Source organism: Suricata suricatta, chromosome 6, assembly GCF_006229205.1.
Source record: "Suricata suricatta isolate VVHF042 chromosome 6, meerkat_22Aug2017_6uvM2_HiC, whole genome shotgun sequence".
NCBI lineage: Eukaryota > Metazoa > Chordata > Mammalia > Carnivora > Herpestidae > Suricata > Suricata suricatta.
In genome coordinates this window covers 85,995,784-86,015,907 of record NC_043705.1, presented here as the reverse complement: position 1 = coordinate 86,015,907, position 20,124 = coordinate 85,995,784, and the positions used below count along the sequence as shown (strand labels likewise).

The following is a 20,124-nucleotide window of genomic DNA, read 5'->3' as shown; positions in this document are numbered from 1 at the left end:
AGTCTTTCAACATGCATTCTCCCTCTAATACTTTTCTAATAAATCCTTTAAAATGACCATATTAGGGGCACCTAGGTAGCTGAGTCTGTTAAGCATCCTACTTCATCTCAGGTCATGATCTCCCGGTTAGTGGGTTTGAGTCCCACATTGAGCTCTGTGCTGATAATGTGGAACCTGCTTCAGATCCCCTGTCTCCCACTCTCTGCCCCTTCCCTTCTCTCTCTGAAAAATAAACCTTTAAAAAATAGAATGAGGGGCGCCTGGGTGGCTCAGTTGGTTAAGCCTCCAACTTCAGCTCAGATCATGATCTCACGTTCGTGGGTTCGAGCCCCACGTCGGGCTCTGTGCTGACAGCTCAGTGCCTGGAGCCTGCTTCTGATTCTGTGTCTCCCTCTCTCTGCCCCTCCCGGCTCATGCTCTGTCTCTCTCTGTTTCAAAAATAAATAAAACATTAAAAAATAAAATAAAATGACCATTTTATTTTTCCTTTCCTTTGCATGCCTTACCTTCCAACTTGAACACACACAAGTTAATAGTCCCATCTCATGCCAAGAGATGGAAATTCAAGAGAAAGGTGTGGATTTATAGTCAGAGGTCCACTTCACCACCGATTTGCTGTGTCACATGAGCAAGTCACCTGGCTCGGTAAAATGAGTAGGTGGCCCCTCCCTCTTGGGGGCGGTGTATAGAATCAATGTCATTCTGGAGGAGAAGTGAAATTTGGGAACTATCATGTTCTGAATGTGTGCTCCTCCGCACTTAGCGATCTTCCTGCGAGGCCAGAGTAGTAGGCAGAGAAAAACAGGGTTTTACTCAGAAGCATAATGCAGGAAATGCAGGATCTGTGTCCCTGTATTTATAGGCCGGTCTTTAAGGACGGAGCGTTGGCGGACAAAGCATGCTGACGTCACAGCCAATACCTCTCCGCGCTATAGACCTTTGTGCGAAGCAGGTTCCAGGGCAGCCAGTTAGCGGGAAGACCCAGTGGGTGCCACGCAAGAATATCACTCCCCAAGCTCCCTGAGCCCCTGCTCTCAGGACTGGCTCTGCAGGGGGCTGCCCAGAGGGAAAAGACACCTGGCGCTCAGTAACTTCACTCCCTATTTGTGGAGCACTTCTGTGTGCCAGGCACCCTTCCAGGTGCTGCGGGCTTAGCAAATAGAGGAAACAGGTCCCATGCTCTCATGAAGCCTTCAGACAGGGACACGGAGGTAAAAGGGAAAAATACTTTAAAGATAAGTTTAGAAATTGGAAAAGGCTATGAAGAAAATCAAATGGGGTGATAAGATCCAAAGGGACAGGCTTCTATTTAGAGGCAATGAGATGGGAAGGATGAGCAGGGTCTCTTGGGAGGTGAGAATGAATATGGAAATGAGCGAGTGATACTACTGAGTTTGGCTAGAAGACGTAGACGTGGGCAAAGAATCCATGCTTTCTAAGCACCTACTATGCACCAGTCACAGTGCTGTGTGAATACATTTCCGCTTAATCTTCACAAGCCACCATGGCAGTAACTGTGCTGACGCTGGTCACTGATACCAGGCCGTGGATGCCTGTGAGAACTCTGACAAAAATGGAATGAATGAAAGCATGGATGAATGAAAGGGAATTTATCAATCCCATTTTTTAGACATATTTTTAAATATTTATTGGGGCGCCTGGGTGGCTCAGTCAGTTGAGCGTTCGACTTTGGTTCAGGTCATGATCTCACAGTTCATGGGTTTGAGCCCCATATCAGGCTCTGTGCTGATCACTAGCTCAGAGCCTGGATCCTGCTTCAGATTCTGTCTCTTTCCCTCTCTGCCCCTCCCCTGTTCATGCTCTGTCTCTCTCTGTCTCTCAAAAATAAATAAATGTAAAAAAATTTTTAAATATTTATTTACATATTTTTGAGAAACAGAGAGAGAGAGAGCAAGCAAGGGGCAGAGAGAGGGAGAAAGAGAGAAAGGATCCCAGGCAGGTTCTGCACTATCAGTACAGAACCTGACATGGGACTCCATCCCATGAACCATGAGATCATGACTTGAGCTGAAATCAAGAGTCAGACACTTACCTGACTGAGCCACCCGGGCGCCCCTGGATCCTATTTTTTAACTTAGGAAACCGAGACTCTTAGAGGTTGTTTCCAGAGGCCACACAGCTACAAGTGGAAGCGTTGATCCTGGACCTGTTTCCAAAATGTCTGATTTTTAAATTTGATTTTTTAAAATTAGGATTCTTAGATTAATATTTTGCTTGGGACTATTTCCATTTATGTTTATAAAGTGAGACCAGCCAGCCTGCAGTTTTCTCAAACTACTTTTTTCAGTTTAACATCAAAGTCATCCCAAGCTTGTAAAATGCATTGATTTGCTCTTCCAATATTACTGTCCTCTAGAAGTTATTATACAAAACAGATGTCATCTGTTAGTCGAATGCTTGGTACAGCTCGCCCATAGAACCCTTCCAAACAGTTGCTTGTTAAGGAGTGGGGGTAGTTTTACTATCACTAATGTACGAGTGTGTGACTCCTCTGGGTCAAGTTCTGGGCTCTGAGTTGAGGTCACACAAATGAAAAATCAATTTTATTTCTGGATCCAGTTTTGAAACAGTGATCTGCGTATTCAGCTACCATTTGCTGAATAGCTCTTATATTTCAGGCATTCTTCTAGGATGGGGATGGATGCAACAATGAATAACACAGAAACAATCCGGGCAATGGGAAAGCTCAAGAAGGGCTGAAATGAGCTCGGTACGCATTGCTGGCTGACTGAAAAAAAAAAAAAAAAAAAAAAAACTACACATATGTTCAGGAGACACCAAAAAGCACGCAGAAAGTAAAAAACAAGAGAAACTTGAAAACTGCCTGCATCTCTGTGTGCATTCCTCACCCCACACTCGTATCAGTCAGCCTATACTCTGAGCTTAGGGGCTCCCAGAATTTGAACACAACCTGCACTCAGATCATTGACCACTCAGCTATGCAGCCACAGGCATGCCCCCAGAAAGCAAGGCTTATAAATAAAAACAAGAATAGAAAGCAGTAGTGGCTGCCCAAAGCAGGAGAGATGGATTCCATAGCTTAGGCCCAGGGAAATCACTTTTTAAAAACTAACAACACCCTGGAAAATAAAACAGAATCTAGAATCATACAGTATTTTATCTCAAGCTTCAACCAAACAGTCATGCAAAGAACTACAGACTGTGACCCATTTTCAGAGGAAGAAACAGTAAGTAGAAACTTACTTTAGATGTATTTACCCAACAAAAACATCGAAAAAGCTGCTATAAAAAATGTTCAGAGAATTTAATGAAACTATGTACAAAAAAAAAATGTAAAGGGAAATATGAAGGCCATGGTTCAACAAATGAAGAATCTCAGTAGAAAAATAAAAATTACCTTCGAAAAGGGACAATAACCACAAAAAAAAAGAAAGGAAAAAGACACACACAACAAATCAAAATACATTGGATGCAGCCAAAGTAGTGTTTTCATGGAAATCTATAGTTTTAAATACAGCGAAAGAAAAATACACCAAAACTCAATAACCTAATGTGCTACCTCAAGAATCTAGAAAGGGAAGAACAAATAAAAAAATAAAACAAAAGTAATTAGTAACTGTAAGAGCAGAAATCAATAAAGTAGAAAAAATAGAGGAATCAATGAAACCGAACATCAATTCTTTGTAAAGATCAACAAAATGGATGTACCTTTAGCCAGAATGACCAGGAAAAAAAACAAAGAAGATACAATTACCTGTCAGGAGTGAAAGGAAAACCACCACAAACCTACAGAAACCAAAAAGATTGGAATGGAACATTTATAAACAACTTTATGCCAACAAATTAGGCTTAGATGAAATGAACAAGTTCCTGGATAGACACAAATTACCAAAAGTGACTCAAGAAGAAATTAAAAACTGAATAGACATATATTAAGTAAATAAATCAAATCAGCAATTTAAAATCTTTTCACATAGAAAAATCCAGGCCCAGAGAGCTTCCCTATTGCACTCTATCAGTCATGTAAGGAAGAAAATACTGAAAATAGACAAGAAAGGAAAACTTCATAATTCATTAAAAACTATTTTTATATTTATTTTTGAGAGACAGAGAAAGACAGAGCACAAGTTGAGGAGGGGCAGAGAGAGAGACAGAATCCAAAGCAGGCTCCAGGCTCTGAGCTGTCAGCACAGAGCCTGATGCGAGGCTCAAACCCACAAACTGTGAGATCATGACCTGAGCTGGAGTCAGGTGCTTACCCCACTGAGCCACTTGGGCACCCCTTCATAATTCATTTAATGAGGCTGGTGCTATCTCAATATTAAAGCAAGATGAAGACATCTGAAACAACAGATCGATCTCTCATGAGTACAGATACAAAAAATCTTAACCAAAACATTGGCAAACTGAATCAGCAACAAATTAAAAGATGTCTTCTACAAATCCGTGCTTCCTTTGTGCCTGCAGACTTAGCAGGACTCTCCATGTCAATCACCTGAGATACCTTTTAGCAGCTGCTGCTGACCTATCATATCCTCATGATATAAGTACTCACTTTAATCTGTACACACTGTTGGACTTCTTATTATGAACACCTGCACCTGAATGCAACCTTCTGCTCACCTAACGTGGGCTGCAGAACTATGGGAAAGAATGCCCTGGGAGGCTTCCCTCAAGCATCCATGGCCAAGAACTGGTGATAAATAGCCCAACATCCTTGCCCTTTGACCGAGACCACTCTGAGGCATGTTCATCATTCCTCAGGGTGACCGGTGGATTATCCCTCAGCAACAGACAGTGGCAGCCAGCTCATAAATACATAAATGCACCCTGTCTGTGTTTCTTTCTTTCCCCATCTCATGTCTCCATTCCCCTCCTGGTGCTTCCTGGGGTCACCTCCCCAACACCATGTGCACTCAAATCTTTGTTTCTGGCTCTGCTTCCAAGACATCCCTCCTTGCCAACTCCTCTCCCTCTGCCACAGTGCACGCCGAGAACAGTGCGGGAAAGCCTTCTCCCAATTTTTAATGAAGTTGTTTGGCTTGAGGCCAGAAAGACAGATGGGACCCAAGATTATAACTGACTTTCCCAGGAAGGGCTTGCAAAAAGAAAAATTCATTTGGGTAGAGGAGAAGAAAATCAGCAACAGAAGGAGGTGGGTCGCCCTCGGCATTTGGGCTTTCATGTCTCAACAGGCAGAGCTGATGTAATTGTGGAAATCCACCCTAATCACTGTGTTCATTAGAGTGTCTGCTGACTGCACAGTGATATTAGGAGACTCCCCCCGCCCCATTCGCTTGGCATTTACCTGGTTGGGACAAAGTTATTCACTGGGCAGGCCAATTGGCACCCCCTATTCCCACCCCAAGGCCTGGCTGCCCAATTTTGTGCATGAACGTCCTATATCCCAGGAGAAACATGGGATGAGAATTAAGGTCCAAGAATATGAGTCCATTCTAATATCTCCCTTTTAAACAAATTCATATGCCCATGTGAGTAAGTGCTGCAAAGGTATGGAAACACAAGTCCTGTTAGGTTTCCCTAGACCTCCTTTTACCAGATTCACTCTTCCTCATCTACTTCTTCAACACGTATTTACTGTGCACCTACTCTGTCCCATGTAGCGGATACATCCATGTGGTGGATACATCCTGAGTGGCCACTCCCAAGGAGTCACACCTTTGTGTAATCCCCTCCCCCTCAGTACAGAAGAACCTGTGACTTGCTTCTAACCAACAGGACATGGCAGAGGTGATGGGATGTCACTTGAGTGATTATGTATGGGATATATACTTGAGTGATTCATTTTAGCAGACTGAAATGGGAGAGACTCCCCCTAAACGATGTTGGAGAAATAAGCCGCCATCTTGTGAAAGTGATCCGTGCATCCACAAGCTGAGTGCAGCCTCGGGGGACTGTGGTGGCCTCTAGAAGTTGATAGCCCTGGGGTCCCTTAACAGGACACAAGTGGGTTTCTTTTTTCTCATCAGTCATCAATTTCACAACAAATTACTCTGGAGCTCTAGTGTGTCAGCATCCCCGTGGCCAGGACCCTGCCCCAGATCAGGCCACTCCATCTCTCACCTGGTCATGATGCCAGTCTCCTAACTGGTCCCTGCTTCCAGCTTATTGTCTGCCCTCCTACAGAAGGAGCTTTCTAGGCCCAAGCTTGATCACGCTATGTCTCTTGTTAGCTATTTCCATCATTATGTTTTGTCTTTATATAAAGCCCAAACCTCCTCTCTCAAAAGACACTTGAGACCTCACGACGTAACATATTTAGCTTCCTCTTCTGTCACCTGCTTCCTCCAACTCTGGAGCATCATGTCATAGATTCATCCCATCCACACACAGATCTACTCTCTTTTCCTAGTAATGTCTTACTCTATTATATTTATGTGCCTTTATTAAGAGTGATTTTGGTCATTTATATTGATGTTTTGAGTAACAAATAATATGCATTATCTCTGTTAATCTTCAGAACACTCCTTTGAGGTAAAAAAAAAAAATACTATCTTGGGGCCCCTGGGTGGCTCCATAGGTTACATGTCCAACTCTTGGTTTCTGCTTAGGTCATGATCTCACAGTTGGTGAGTTCTAGCCCCACATTGGGATTCTGTCTCCCTCTCTCTATGCCCCTTCTCTGCTACCTCTCTATCTTTCTCTTCCTCAAAATTAATTTTTTAAAAAAGAGAAAAGAAGAGAAAAGAAAAGAAAAGCCACCATCTTACACAGGAGAAGACAAAGGCTCAGGGGGCTGAAGTGACTCGTCCAAAGCTGCCCAGCCAGTAAATATCAGATCTGGCATTCAAACCCAAATTAGTGTAGCTCTAAAACTTAAACTCCTAACCACCACACTAAATTTCTTTTCAGGTCTTCATATTCATTGTCCTGTGCTTGGAATTCCCAGTCTCACCTCCCTCTCACCTCTTACATCTGGCAAACTCCTCCTCAAACTTTGAGGCTCAGTTCAAGCATCAGTGTGGACAGAGGTCTCCCGTCCACCAGAGATACCTGTATTCCGTCCTCCTGAGATCAGCTGTGCTTCCCATTGTAAGAACACCTATCACACACAGTGTGCCTTCTCTCTCCCTGCCTCGACCTTGACTAATGTGTGGTCCATTTTCCTCTCCAATCCAGAAAGCAGTGATGTCCATGGTATCTCTGCATTGTGCCTTTGGAGAGCTGGCCACCAGAACTGTCAATCAGGCTGCCAGTCTCTGACACTGTACCACCTAGGTCCTTCCTCTCATCCGGGAACAACAGGTAAGATGGGTAAAAAAATAACGTAAGTCCTACATGTAAACTAAAGAGAGACAGAGATTATAAGGCATTTGTGTGAATGCCTTGCTAGGTGGATAAAGAGTCAGAGGGTTTAACAGTGCCCGAACCCTGGTGGGAAAAGAGGTTGGGATATGCTAGGCAAAGCAGATGACTACTCCCTCCTTTAAGGAAGGTCTCAGTCCTGCTTCCCAAATTGTAAAAGCATATTTCTCCACAGAGCTACTGAAAGGAGAGGCCAAGCAGAAAGAGACCTGGTCCTGAAGAGAGGTGAAAATATCCTTTCATGGGCCAAGGGGAGTATTAGATGACATTCCTCTTCACTCACATACTACTGTCCCTCCCACTCTTGCAGCGGGAGTGCCCATATCCATCATCCTCACCCCTCCATCCCGTTGAACAGAGGAGGTGTCCACTTAACTTGCTTTTCACAATGAAATGTGGGCGGGAGTGATATTTGTCACTCCAGGTAGAAGTTCTAAGAGTCGAGCATGATTGCCCATGTCTCTCTTCCCCTCTGCCACAAAACTGCAACTGTCCCTTATACAGGCTGCTCTGTCACTGGGTATCAGAGCAAAGATGTGGCTGACCTGAGATGATTATGTTGCTGGGGCAGGTAATGAAAATATCTTGCAGCAAGCCACTGACATTTTTAAGTCATCTGTTATGCTGTGACACACCCAGCCTGTTCTACTAAAAAAGGAATTTGTTTCAAAGTGAGGTGTCTTCTACAAAACCTAAAACACCCAGCATTGAAACTGGAAGGATGGCAGTCATGTACAACTCAGTGGTGAAATAATTGGTAAAAATTCCACCTGCCATAACTTAGAAGACAGGTAATAGCCCTGATGAGTTGTCACTTTAGACTAAAAGAGAGGCAGACAAAATTTTAGTGGTGTGCCTTGATGACTATTTGTAGCAAGTGACAAATAGTACAAAAAAGAGATGCGATCACAAAAAAATCATCCAACCTTTTGTCAAAACTAAACCATGCTAAAGAGTGCAGAAACTCAAGATCTTTAAACGTTGAAGAGTTCCTCCTCAAACCCAAACAGGAAAAGAGAAAGCTGAAGTCTTTGAGCAGCTAAGCTGATTGAAACATCACCTCCCATGTAGGGCTACCTCAAGAATGGAGCCCTCACATCTGCAGGTTCAGCCTTCTGCATCAAATTGACATTCTGATTACGTTGGCATGTGGATGCACATGGTGTATGATCCCCTCTGCTTGAACAGGAGAAGAAACTGTAACTCAGATGAGTTATCACTCCCATAATTTTCTTAAATTATAAGACAAAAGAGGTTTTGCAAATGTAATTAAGGTTCCTCATGAAAAGAATTCAATTTCATCAAAGGAAATGAGAGTTTCTTGGTCCTGATAACCAGGTGAGCACTTAAAGGCGGTTTGAGAGATTTAAAGAAACAGAGAAATTCTGTTGCTGGCTTTGAGCAAGCAAGCTGCTATGTGGAGACGTAAGCACAGCCCCTAGGAGCTGAAAGTAATTGCTGAATAATAGCCAGAGAAAAGACAGGAACCTCCCTCCTACAGCCACGTGGAACTGGATTCCTCTCCAAACCACATGAGCTTGGAAGAGGACCTGGAGCTCCAGAAAGGCATACGGTCCTACTGAAGCCTTGAGGTCAGCCTTGGATGTGACCCACAGCAGAGAACCCAGCCACACCACACACGGACTTCTGAGCTACAGAATTGTGAGGTAATGTGTGCTGTTTTAAGCCAGTAAGATTCTGGTCATTCATGAGGCCACCATAGAAAACTAACACGGCATCTAATACATCATTTCAGTTGGACCAGACGGCTCAGAGAAAAGACCCAAAAGGTGTGGCTCTTGCTCAGAAAACTGATAAACTCAAGACACCCACAATTAAATTTTGAGTAAAAGTCACATCTCAAAAATAATTCTGGGTGCTTCTGGCACAGGTTGTTGGCTGAAAGATACCAGTAAGCTTTTGAGTTTTAATTCAAAAGAACCATCCTTGTAGACAAAAAAAGATTACGACAGTGCCAGACTTAAAATGACCTGTGGATCCTCAGGCTTCTATAGGAGGAGATGGGGGAGAGAGCTCAGCCCCCAAGGAAAACATATTCTCCAAAGCCCTCTTCAGCTGCACCTAAAAAGATGATATAAAAGAAATCCTAGAAGGTCAAGGAATCGGCAAGGATTGTCCCATCCCCAGCTAGAAATCTGATACTATCTGCCATACAGGATTACTGAACTGCTACGGACTAGTGACAGCTATCTATGTGCCTCCAATTCTTCCCCTTCCCAAATGAGAGTACATATTGGCATTATCCTATCCCGGTTCTACTACCGCACTTGGAGAAGAAATAAACAGATAGCTTGTGTTTCTGGTTCACTGATGTGTGATGATTTTGGTGTCCCATCCCTAATCTCTCACCCCCAGCTCTTCAACACACACCTACCAAATTCCAACTATATTGCCTGATGACTTTCTCTGCCCAAGTGGCATCCAGATGTCCTGGGGAATTAAGCTTCTCTGGGAGCAGCCCCCAAACAGTCACTGGTGGGAGTCAGTGTGTAAGTACCCAAGGTTCTGTGTTCCTGAAGCCAGATAATCCTAAGGTGTGTCCCCTCACTGGCCCCCATAATTTCTCCAATGAAATTTAGCTCCATTTTCCCTTGTCTTTTGTTGGCTACCTCCTGGTCCTTGTCTCCCCTCCCCAATCTTCTATCAGTTTCCCTCACTTCCCAAATAAATCATTCGCACCTGCATCCCTATCCCACAGTCCCATTCTAGAGACACCTGACTATGAAAATTGCTCCCTGGACCCAGGAGTCCCATATCTGGTAGAGGTCATGCAGGAAATGACCACACATCCTACAGAGTTCCTAAACCTTGCCTTTGAAGCTGTGACTGGGTGGGACATTGTGCGGACTCTTGAGTTGTCTCCTTTAAGGGAGAATTGAGTGTTTCTGATTGAGGTAGAGTAAGGAAACTCAATATCTAGTGGCTAGAAGAGTGGACTTTCTGTGTATTTCCTTCCCTGTGGGGGGACAGTAGATCTCCGCTCTTTTGAACTTAAAAGAAAACCATGTGACTTCTTTGGTCCATGACAGCAGAAGAGAGGTATTGAGTCATTTCTTGTGAAAAGCTTTAAGAATCAGCACCTGATTTGCTAGATCTCTTTTCTTTCTGCTGTACCCCTTGCAATATTCCAGCCAGAGGTTTTCCATCATCTGGGTCTCAGAGTGAAGACTGAGTAGAACCTGGCTAACTCAGGAGAGACAGTAAGAAAACTTTGTTCTCATAAGACATTGGGATTTTAGAATCGCTTGTTCTCATAATATAATCTAGCCTGTCTTGGCTGGTACTCCCAAAAAAGGGCTTTTTAGAAAATAAAGAAGATACAAATGCCTAATGAAAGAGCAGACCAAAGCTATGCAACCAACTACCTTCTCTGAAAATGAGGCGACTTTGAAGAGGGGGCTCAGCTCTTGTGATCTGGAAAGAAAGTCAATCAGCACTAGGTGACTATTTAAAGGAGCAGCAATCATAAGAACAAGAGGGCAAAGCAAAATTATGCAAAGGCCATCATTCAAGGAATTCAGGAGGATTTTTTTTCTCCCCACAGATGGAGTCGTAAATAGGCAGAATACATTATCACGGGCAATCAGAAAACTGTTGTCAGTAATTTTTAAATGGAAAATCAGCAAGTGAAGTGTTGAAAGAAGAAAAACCACCATGCAAAGCTCCCAGCCATCTCCTGTACATTTTCTGTGGCTCTGGGATCAGGGACCTGGGATGGTCATTGGCTCTAATTGAAATAAACAACAACAACAAAAAAGATTTATTACATGGATATCAGATATTTCTTGTATCTCAAAGATGGCTTAAGATCTGGGGACAGATGCTACGCAGCCAAGGACAATTTCCCCCAAGTCACTGTAGATTATTGACACAGTAAAGACACCAAGTCAGAGCTTTCGCCACTAGGGACAGGCCCTGTGGCTTACGTTGCCAATATGGTGGGGAATGACCATAGAACTAGAACTTGGATGATGCTGGCATTGTTGCTACCACCCATCCTCATAAAAGATGTGACACAATCCTGCCCTACTGGGTCTCTAGTTTGTCACTCAAACTCTGGGGTGGGTCTACCTGAAGGACCAGTGCTACATACAAGGGGGCCTAGAAAAAGGCCTGGCATTTTCATTTTTTAGAGTGAAAGGTGGCCTCTGCCCCAGGGGAGCAGGAGTCTTCAAACAGTGGAAGAGGGCTCAGATGTTGTGGGGGAAAAAAGTAACAGACATCTACTCTAAGACCACAGTTTCCCACGTGGAGAAGCAAGGAGATGCAGTGAAAAGAACACAGAGGGGGCAAGTCCCTGCTCTGACCATCCGAGTTGTGTGAACCTTCCCCTCGCTGGGCTTCAGCTTCCCATCCATAAAATGGGTGATAACCATCTCTATGATTTCTGTCTATCTATCTATCTATCTCTCTATCTATCATCTATCATCTGTGTATCCCTTCAGCTATCCATTTATCTATCTTTCTATCTGTATGCCTATTGATTTGTAACAGATCCATCCTGAATGCAATCTTGGACAATGTCTGCAAAAGTCACAAACAGCGGCCATGGGTTAGAGGTAAGCCACAAATATGTTAGGATTGGTCCCCCATCTTTCTGAAATGTTTGAATTAATAATTAGTCCTTACGTTATTACAAAAGACCTAGATTCATGTTTGTAAGCTGAAGTCAGATACTCTTCTGATCATTCTCTTTGTTATACATATGAATGGTATCGACTCTCCCTACATACCCCTCATAGAGCCTCCCCACTTGTCCTGTCTGTGAATATAACTTCTGTAACAGTGACAGAGAACGAAAGGCATGAATTTGAATTTGAGTGTGATTCCCATCTCTGCCACGCTCTCGTTCTGTGGCTTTCAGCAGTGGCATGGCTTTCTTAAGCTTCTGTTTGCTCATCTTGCAGCATGACTGTGACCACTCTTTGGGGTTGGGCACTCTTCACAAAAGGAGGGCACCGCAGCCTTTTATGATTAAGTCCTTGGCCACCTCCGGCACCCCAGTCTTACCTTATGCCACTACTTCCCTTCTCACAACTTACGTTTCAGCAGCCCCCAACTACCTTTCCTCCAACATGATTGTACCTTTACCCATGCTCTGCCTGCCTTCCGGGCACCTCCTCCAGGAAGTCCTCTGTGTCCCCTCGGCTGGGTTGGTTGCTGTCAGGGTTCTCAGGGCTCTCTGAGTCTTTATGCCATACTATCCCTGATCTCATGGTTCTATGTTATCTTGCTATGTCCCCACTAGACTGAGCACCTTAGAGGGTGGCACATTGTGGCAAGACCATGGGGAAAATAAATGAACTTACTTTCATGTTTACATGAGCTACCTGGGAGGATCTCAAAACCCCACATGGGAAAGGGTGGCCCTAAAGGCCACAGTTCAGAGTTTGGATTTTAGGCAGGGAAGTGGTATAGTCAGATTTCTGCTTGAAAAAGACCATGTTTGCGGTTGTTTGGAGAAGGGACTGAAAAGGAAGCAGGCAGTGGGAACAGTCAAAGCTCCGAGTGACAGAAGAGGCTGGCCGGATGAGGAAGGGAGGGTACAACAGAGAAAAGCACACAGGTTCAGGACATCTTTTGAACATTGAACAGACCTTGTTGATATCTCGGATTGGAAGTGAGGAAAAAGGAAGATACGTCTGACGTTTCTCATTCTAGCACATGAGTGAATAAAAACGTCTTGGTCAAAACTGATGTAGGGAGGGGCACCGGGGTGGCTCAGTCGGTTAAGCAGCCGATCTCAGCTCAGGTCATGATCTCACAGTTCATGGGTTTGAACCCTGCATCGGGCCCTGTGCTGACAGCTTGGAGCCTGGAGCCTGCTTCAGGTTCTGTGTCTCCCTCTCTCTCTCTGCCCCTCCCCTGCTCGCACCCTGTGACTCTCTCTCAAAAATAAATAAACATTAAAAAGAAAACTGATGCAGAGAGAACGGACTGAAGGGAGTGGGCAGGAGTTTCCTTCTGAGCATGTTAAATGTGAGAGCTGAGAAGCACCCAAGTGAAGGCATCACATAAGTAGCCAGTTACATGAACCTGGAGCTCGATTTGGGTTGGACATTCATTCAACATCATCCACCTATAGATTGTACTCAGACCAGCAGTGCTGGGGGGCGGGGGGGCAGTTCTGCAGACATTTCTGGCTGTCACAACGGGGTAGGAAGAGGGAGAACACTCTCTAGTGGGAAGAGGCAAGGGTGCTGCCGAACAGCCTGCAATGCACAGGGCAGCCCACCCCCCAAGCATGCAAAATTACCCGACCCCAAAATCCCAGTAGCGTCAAGGCTGAGAGCCTGAAGGCTACCACCTCGGGAGGGGTTAGTAATAGAAGGAGAAGGCAGCTGGGGACCACTCAAGAGTCCCCTGTAGGCCACCTCCACCCTTCAGCTTCTACTGTGACCTTTGCCTCTGAAAATAATAGCCCCTAGGCTTGTGGCAAGGGAGATGAGATGATGTCTGTAAGGGTCAGGACATTGCCTAGAAGTGGCAGGTGGTCCAGCTAGTGATTAGTGGCCCAGCTTTCTTTTTTTATTTCTGTGAGGCCTCTATGCATGCCCCTCACCCAAATAAACCATTCTCTTACCCCCACACCCCCATCTCTGAGCCTCCCCACACCCTGCACAGACCTTTGTATGGGGTGTTTCACGCCGGAAGCAAATCAGGATCTATGAGCCGGTCCAGCCCTGCGAGGCAGTGAGCATGAAGCAGACAGATTCTACTCACATCTCCTGAGCCCCCATAATTTGCCCAGACACTGGCTGAGAGCTCTGACATCCTCTTGTCCCTTCAACCCTCACGTCAGTCCAGGGAACGTGGGCTAGTGCTCCCAGGTTACGGCTACAGTCCGCGAGGCTCCATTTAGAGAATACACAAAAGAATCCCAAGCATCTCCCATCCCCACCTGGCCAAAGCAAGTGCAGTCTCTACCAGCCTTTTAAAAATCGTTTGATATCCGCGCCAGAAACCCAGACTAAGGTGCGAATTCTCAACCCCAGCTGACTCAGGTCTCTGCATCTCGAGTTTCATGGGTGAGGGCAGGCCAGCTCTGGGGTCTCCCCACCCCAGTCCTCCAACCCCAGCCCCCACGCCCAATCTCAGGCCACATCCTTGGAAATCCAGGCCTCTGTGCTCACCGGCTATTCATGCCTCAGCTCCCTCTGCCGGGACAACCTCAGCCAAGCTATGGTGTCCAAGCCCAGCAGGCCTTAGCAGTGCAGCATGGTCACTGAATCCTGGAGACTGCCGAAACCTCTTCCCAGGGGCCCGGGGGGGAGCTCCGCACCCCATGGACTACATCACAAGAAAGAGCAGCTGAGGTAATCAGCGGGCCTCTGGTGACAAATCACAGAAGGACCCCAAATTTGGAGACGATCCAAGGGCCCCTTTGGAGAGAGGTAAGAAATGACCTTTATTCCCTCACATTTCCAAGTCTCAGTTTCCTCCTTAAATGTGTAGAAATACTAATCACTCCCTTGCAGGTTGGCTGTGAGGTTTCAGATAGAGCTAACATATAGAATAACATGCTGTATAATGTCTGGCACACACAAAAAAGAAGGCTTGCCAAACAACAGCTATAATATTCTATTTTACTTTATGAAGCAGCATGTGTTCACTGAGGAAAAATTAAATGATACACATAGGAAAAAAAAAAAAACAAGCACAAGCCCACCATCCTAACTAGTCACCATTAACCTTTTGAGCATTTATGCACACACCTGGGTGTGCACCTGTATTCACAGAAGTGCGATGGGGTCATTAGCAGAGGCTCTTACCAAAAAAGCAGAAATCCTGCACTTCCCAAAGGACCCACCAGCGCCCACACATGTGTGAGCTTAACGGTGCCCTCTGTCCCTATGTGAGTTGGCATTAGACAAAAACAGGTCAAAGACAAAATTCCCTGTAGGTGAATTTATTAAACGTCAAGGTTGATGCCACATGACCTCCAGTTATAACGACTCTGGTCAGTGTGCTTGGACTGGGGCACTGAATTCCTTTGAAAGCGGGCAATCTAGTGTGTGATCACATGATTTAGGTGAGGCTGGTGATAGGTGGAGGAGCTTTGGTATTCCCGGGGAGGGAACTTCAGGAATCAGGAATCACTAACCTTCAGGGAGGCTCAAGTTTATCAACGTTTACTATGTGAGAGGCATGTTTTTTGTGTGCTTTATCCTTGCAGTTTGATAGGATTTATCCTTACAGATAAACCGAAGCACAGAAAATGAAGAGAACCCTAAGGCCTGCTTCCTCCATGAACTGCCCATGAGAACTTGGGTATCTCATATAACGTCTCTGAGCCTCCATTTGCTTGGCTAGAAAAGGAAGGAGATAATCTAGCCAAGAAACAGTACTGTGATGGTAGAAAGACACAATGCATACACAGTTTAGGAACAGAAGGGGAGATGAAAATAAGTTAGTTTATTTCCTTTTTCTTTATTCAAAAACCCCTTAGCAAACTTTGAAGTCTGCTTTCCTAGGCTCCAGGACTAGAAATGAAATTGAATCAACTTAATCAAGTTGTCCTCACCTCCTGCGTTTCTGTCTCTTGCAGCCTTGTCGGTGGGTCTGTGGTGCCTGAGATGGGTCCATACCAAGAGCTGTCAAGTGTAACTGACCTTGGAGTAGACCAGCTCCTGTCAATTTCTGCCTGTCCATGGACTATGGAAACAGAAACATCTCATAATTCTATCAGAGATTAAAAGTAACTGAGAGTTCAGGGTGCCTGGGTGACTCATTTGGTTAAGTGTCCAGCTTCGGCTAAGGTCATGATCTCACGGTTCATGGGTTCAAGCCCTGCATCGGGCTCTGTGCTGACAGCTCAGAGCCTGGAACCTGCTTCGAATTCTGTGTCTCCCTCTCTCTCTGACCCTCCCCTGCTCACGCTGTGTGTGTGTCTCTCTCTCAAAAATAAATTTAAAGAACATTAAAAAAAATTTTTTAAAGAAACTGAGAGTTCATCAAGGTCAACTAGCCCATTTTACAAATGGAGAAACTAAAGGGCATATGGGTGGCTCAGTCACTTAAGCATCCAACTTCAGCTCAGGTCATGAGCTCATGGTTTGTGAGTTAGAGCCCTGCATCGGGCTCTGTGGGGACAGCTCAGAGCCTGGAGTCTGCTCGGATTCTGTGTCTCATTCTCTGTCTGCCCTTTGCCCACTTGTGTTCTGTCTCTGCCTCTCAAAAATAAATAAATGTAAAAAAAAATAAGAAAGAAAGAAAAGAAAAAAAAGAAATAGCCCCAGAGAGAGGCTTGTTACTTTAACATTGGAAATTTGAAGAATCTACTGAACAAGTATTTTCCCCAAGGGCTCCCAGCAAGTCCGGACCAATAAATGAGAAGGAGCTAAAATAATGAGGCCATGGAACAGTAGAAAGGCCAGAGACTTGTAGGTAGGTACCTCTCTCAACTCCAACTAGGGGGGACCCCAGAGCTCTCCTAGTGGGGACTCTTGCCTCCATCTACCCTCTGCATGGTCATGGGACCATGAGGTTCACTGGAAACCAGTGTGTAGCCCAGGCCCTGTAGGTGAAACCCTCTTATCACTCTGTGTGTTTATCCACCTGATGAATGCTCTCTGATCATGTGGAGACTGCCAGACTGAAAATACAGCGCTTCTCCATGCACAGCCAACCTGTCATGGGGAGGGAGAGACCACTTCTCTTTCCTACCACCAGGTCCCAGGGCCGCAGAAGCACCTCTAGAACGAGAAGAGTGAGGGCTGTCCCTGGGATTGTGCTGTTGATTCTCCAGGTTCATTCCCCTGGATGGTTAGCAGTGCACTTGGGACAACGTTCCTGGACCACCTCTGCAGGCTCAATGGACTTTGGGTCAAGGTCTGCGCTGTGTGGAGACTACAGCACAACAGGGGGCCAGCTTTCCCTGGTGAGTGCTCCCCCACCCAGAGGAGACACTCCAGTATTGGTGACTTTCTTTTATTGAAAATCTCCTCCAGTCCCCCAGAAACTGAACTTCTCTAACACTGAGCTGAAATAAAAGGCCTGAGGTGGAGGTGGCCAGTTAGCATTTGTTCCTTCCTTTCTCCTCCTGCAGGCACTTATGTCACCGAAAACATGAAGAGCCACAGAGAAGGACCCAGGCAAACTGGCCAATTACCTCTGATAAGAAGAGTTAATAATAGCTAAAAAGTACCATGTACTTAGGATTGGCCCACATTGCACACATTGTCTAATTTAGCCCCTGCAAGGTGGAAACAAACATCTGTGGATAACATTCTACAGACGAGGGAAGAAAAGCCCAGAGAAACGACTGCGCAAGGTCATCCAAGGCACAGCTGAAATTCAAATGGAGATCTGTCTGCTGATTTCATGCTCTCACCTCCTCTGCAGGACACAAGATTAGAGTCCCCAGACCATCAGTCATCTGCTACACCGTCACGCGGGCCACGTCAGGGATGTGGACCGGCTGCTTGTTGGGACTGTCAGCAGCTAGCACGGCCGGCTGCCTCTCCCTGGCACTAGCCAAGTTTTGTGCCTGCCAGCAGCAGAAATATCACTGCAGCCACTGGGCCGGCTCGCGCACACCAGCTCCAACCTGCCAGACGAGTGTGGGCGACGGCAAGGGAGCTACAAACTCCAAAAAGTTACGTCGCCTCTGCTCCAAATCCAGCACTGCAACCCCAGGAGCTTTGCTTTTCATCTTTGTTTTGCAAGCTCAACAGAAGCAGTTTGGGTGATGAATTCCTGCCACCTGCACACATCCTGGGAGGGGAGTGGCGATAGGAAAGGAGACCAGCCTGGTCCAGCTAGTGTGGCGAAGCCCCCGCCCCCCGGTTCCCGCCCCACCCCCCATGCCTAGGCAAGCGGCATCCTGGGCCACCAACCTTTAGGGCTTGGCCAGCCCCCAGGGTTCACAGCTGGGCTTGGCTGGGAAAATTCCCACAAATCCGCCCCCCTCCATGACTCCTGCTGGGAACAATCTGGGCCTCTCTGCATCCAGCCCGGGACTCAATATTTCGTCCTACTAGCCCACAGAAGCCAAAAGGTGGTCGCATTTCAGCCCCTGGGCAGACTAGCCTGCTTCAGCTGGGTGGTCTTGGTAAAACTGCTTTAATGCTCCTACTGTCAATATACTCATCTGCAGAATGAGGAAAATAATCATCACCCCTAGCAAAAGTGAGGTGACGTGGGGGATTAGGTGAGACAATGGCTGACACAGAGACCACACTATTAATTATATTATAATGACTGTTATATGGATATAATTATTAATTAATACTATTATAATTAGGTTACTTAGTCCTCCCTGCGCCTGTCTTGGTTTTTTTTATTTTTTTTAACATTTATTTATTTTTGAGAGACAGAGAGACAGAGCATGAGTGGGGGAGGAGAGAGAGAGGGAGACACAGAATCTGAAGCAGGCTCCAGGCTCCGAGCTGTCAGCCCAAAGCCCAACGCAAGGCTGGAACTCATGAACCAAAAGATTGTGACCTGAGCCAAAGTTGGACACTTGACTGACTGAGCCACCCTGGCGCCCCCCACCCTGAGCCTGTCTTCTTAGCCACAAAATATCGAATGCTCCTTGCAATCTGCTATCCAGTGGCAGATTCCGTATCTAGGAGGATGTAGCCTCCCACATAGGGTGCGAGTGGAGAACAAGTGAACCCACGAAGGCATATGAAGCACCCAGCCCAGCGGCTAATCACAGGTGTTCAAGAGGCAGATGTGAGCCCCCCAGGGGTCAGCGTCACTACCAGGTATGCACCCTTCTGTGTTCTGAAGGATGAAGCCTTACTAACCATATGGACATGGGTTCCTTAACCTCTCTGTGCTCCTTCATGAGGACAATGAAAGTGCCCGCCTCATAGGGTTGTTTGAACAGTACAACAAACAGTAAGTGTTGGATAAATGTTACCTGGTACTGTCACTCTGCAGGCTCCACCATTAACGCACTCCCACCTCTTTCCACCACCGTAGCCGTCGCCACTTGCCACCCCTCCCCACCACCAGCGGCCCCTGTAGTCAGCCTCTAGCTGCGGGCCCCTGTCTTGTCCACATGCATACTCACTAGGGGTGCATTCATTGCCTCTCTTTTCTTTTCCTCTCTTGGCCATGTTAGACACTGTTGCAATGAATCTCTTTGTGCACACAGTTTTTCATTCCCATGAAGTTATTTCCTTGGAGACTAAAATTATTGGATCAAAAAAGCACCAATTTTTTTTTTACTTTTTCTATATCTTGCTACTAATTTTCAAAATATGCGGTGTCTGTTCACACCATTGGTTTCAGGACTTAAGTTGCCAGTTTTACCGTGTACTGACCAGCACTGGGAGTTACGATTTTCCCACGTCTTTTACTTACTTAGGAGGTCTGAAACAGTACCCCTTGCTTACCTGTGTACTTCTTTGACCACTGTCTGAGTAATTCCCCTCGTGTGTATTCTTTGCTTACTCTGTTACCCCTGTGACTCAATGGTTTGGTAGTTTTTCCCAGCTCCTCTAAAGGAAGGCTTGGATCTGAGCAACCATGATTTGGTTACTGGTGATGAAGAAAGCCCCACGCTGATCAGCAGTATTGAGCTGGGCTTATGCTATTAGCCTGGGCTCCAAAGGTGGTGGTCTGTGTCTCTAGGGCCACATTCCCTGGCCTAAAACACTTTTCTGGTTCTTAGAGCTGCTTACAATTTTCACAACAAGGGCTCCGTCTCCACGGCATGGCATCTTGCCCCAACTCCTTGCGGCTTCCGTGTAGGAATCCAGAGCCACAAGGCTGCAGCTCCCACGGCAAGCCTGTGCTCCCGGTCGGCCCAGAGCACCCAGCTCTGGAGGACAATCTCTGCCG

General features: G+C 45.9%; 1 long non-coding RNA gene across 3 annotated transcripts; it reads left to right on the top strand.

Moving 5' to 3' along the window:
* The first annotated feature begins 970 nt into the window (after positions 1-970).
* On the top strand, positions 971-16,043 carry LOC115293798. 3 transcript variants are annotated; one of them, XR_003909608.1, is made up of 5 exons: positions 971-1,211; positions 6,856-7,035; positions 7,123-7,248; positions 11,824-11,888; positions 15,878-16,043. It is a non-coding gene; the product is annotated as an uncharacterized LOC115293798 (long non-coding RNA). The 3 variants fall into 3 exon arrangements; XR_003909607.1 differs by lacking the exon at positions 6,856-7,035; XR_003909609.1 differs by lacking the exon at positions 6,856-7,035 and having other exon boundaries at positions 11,775-11,888.
* Positions 16,044-20,124: the final 4,081 nt, after the last annotated feature.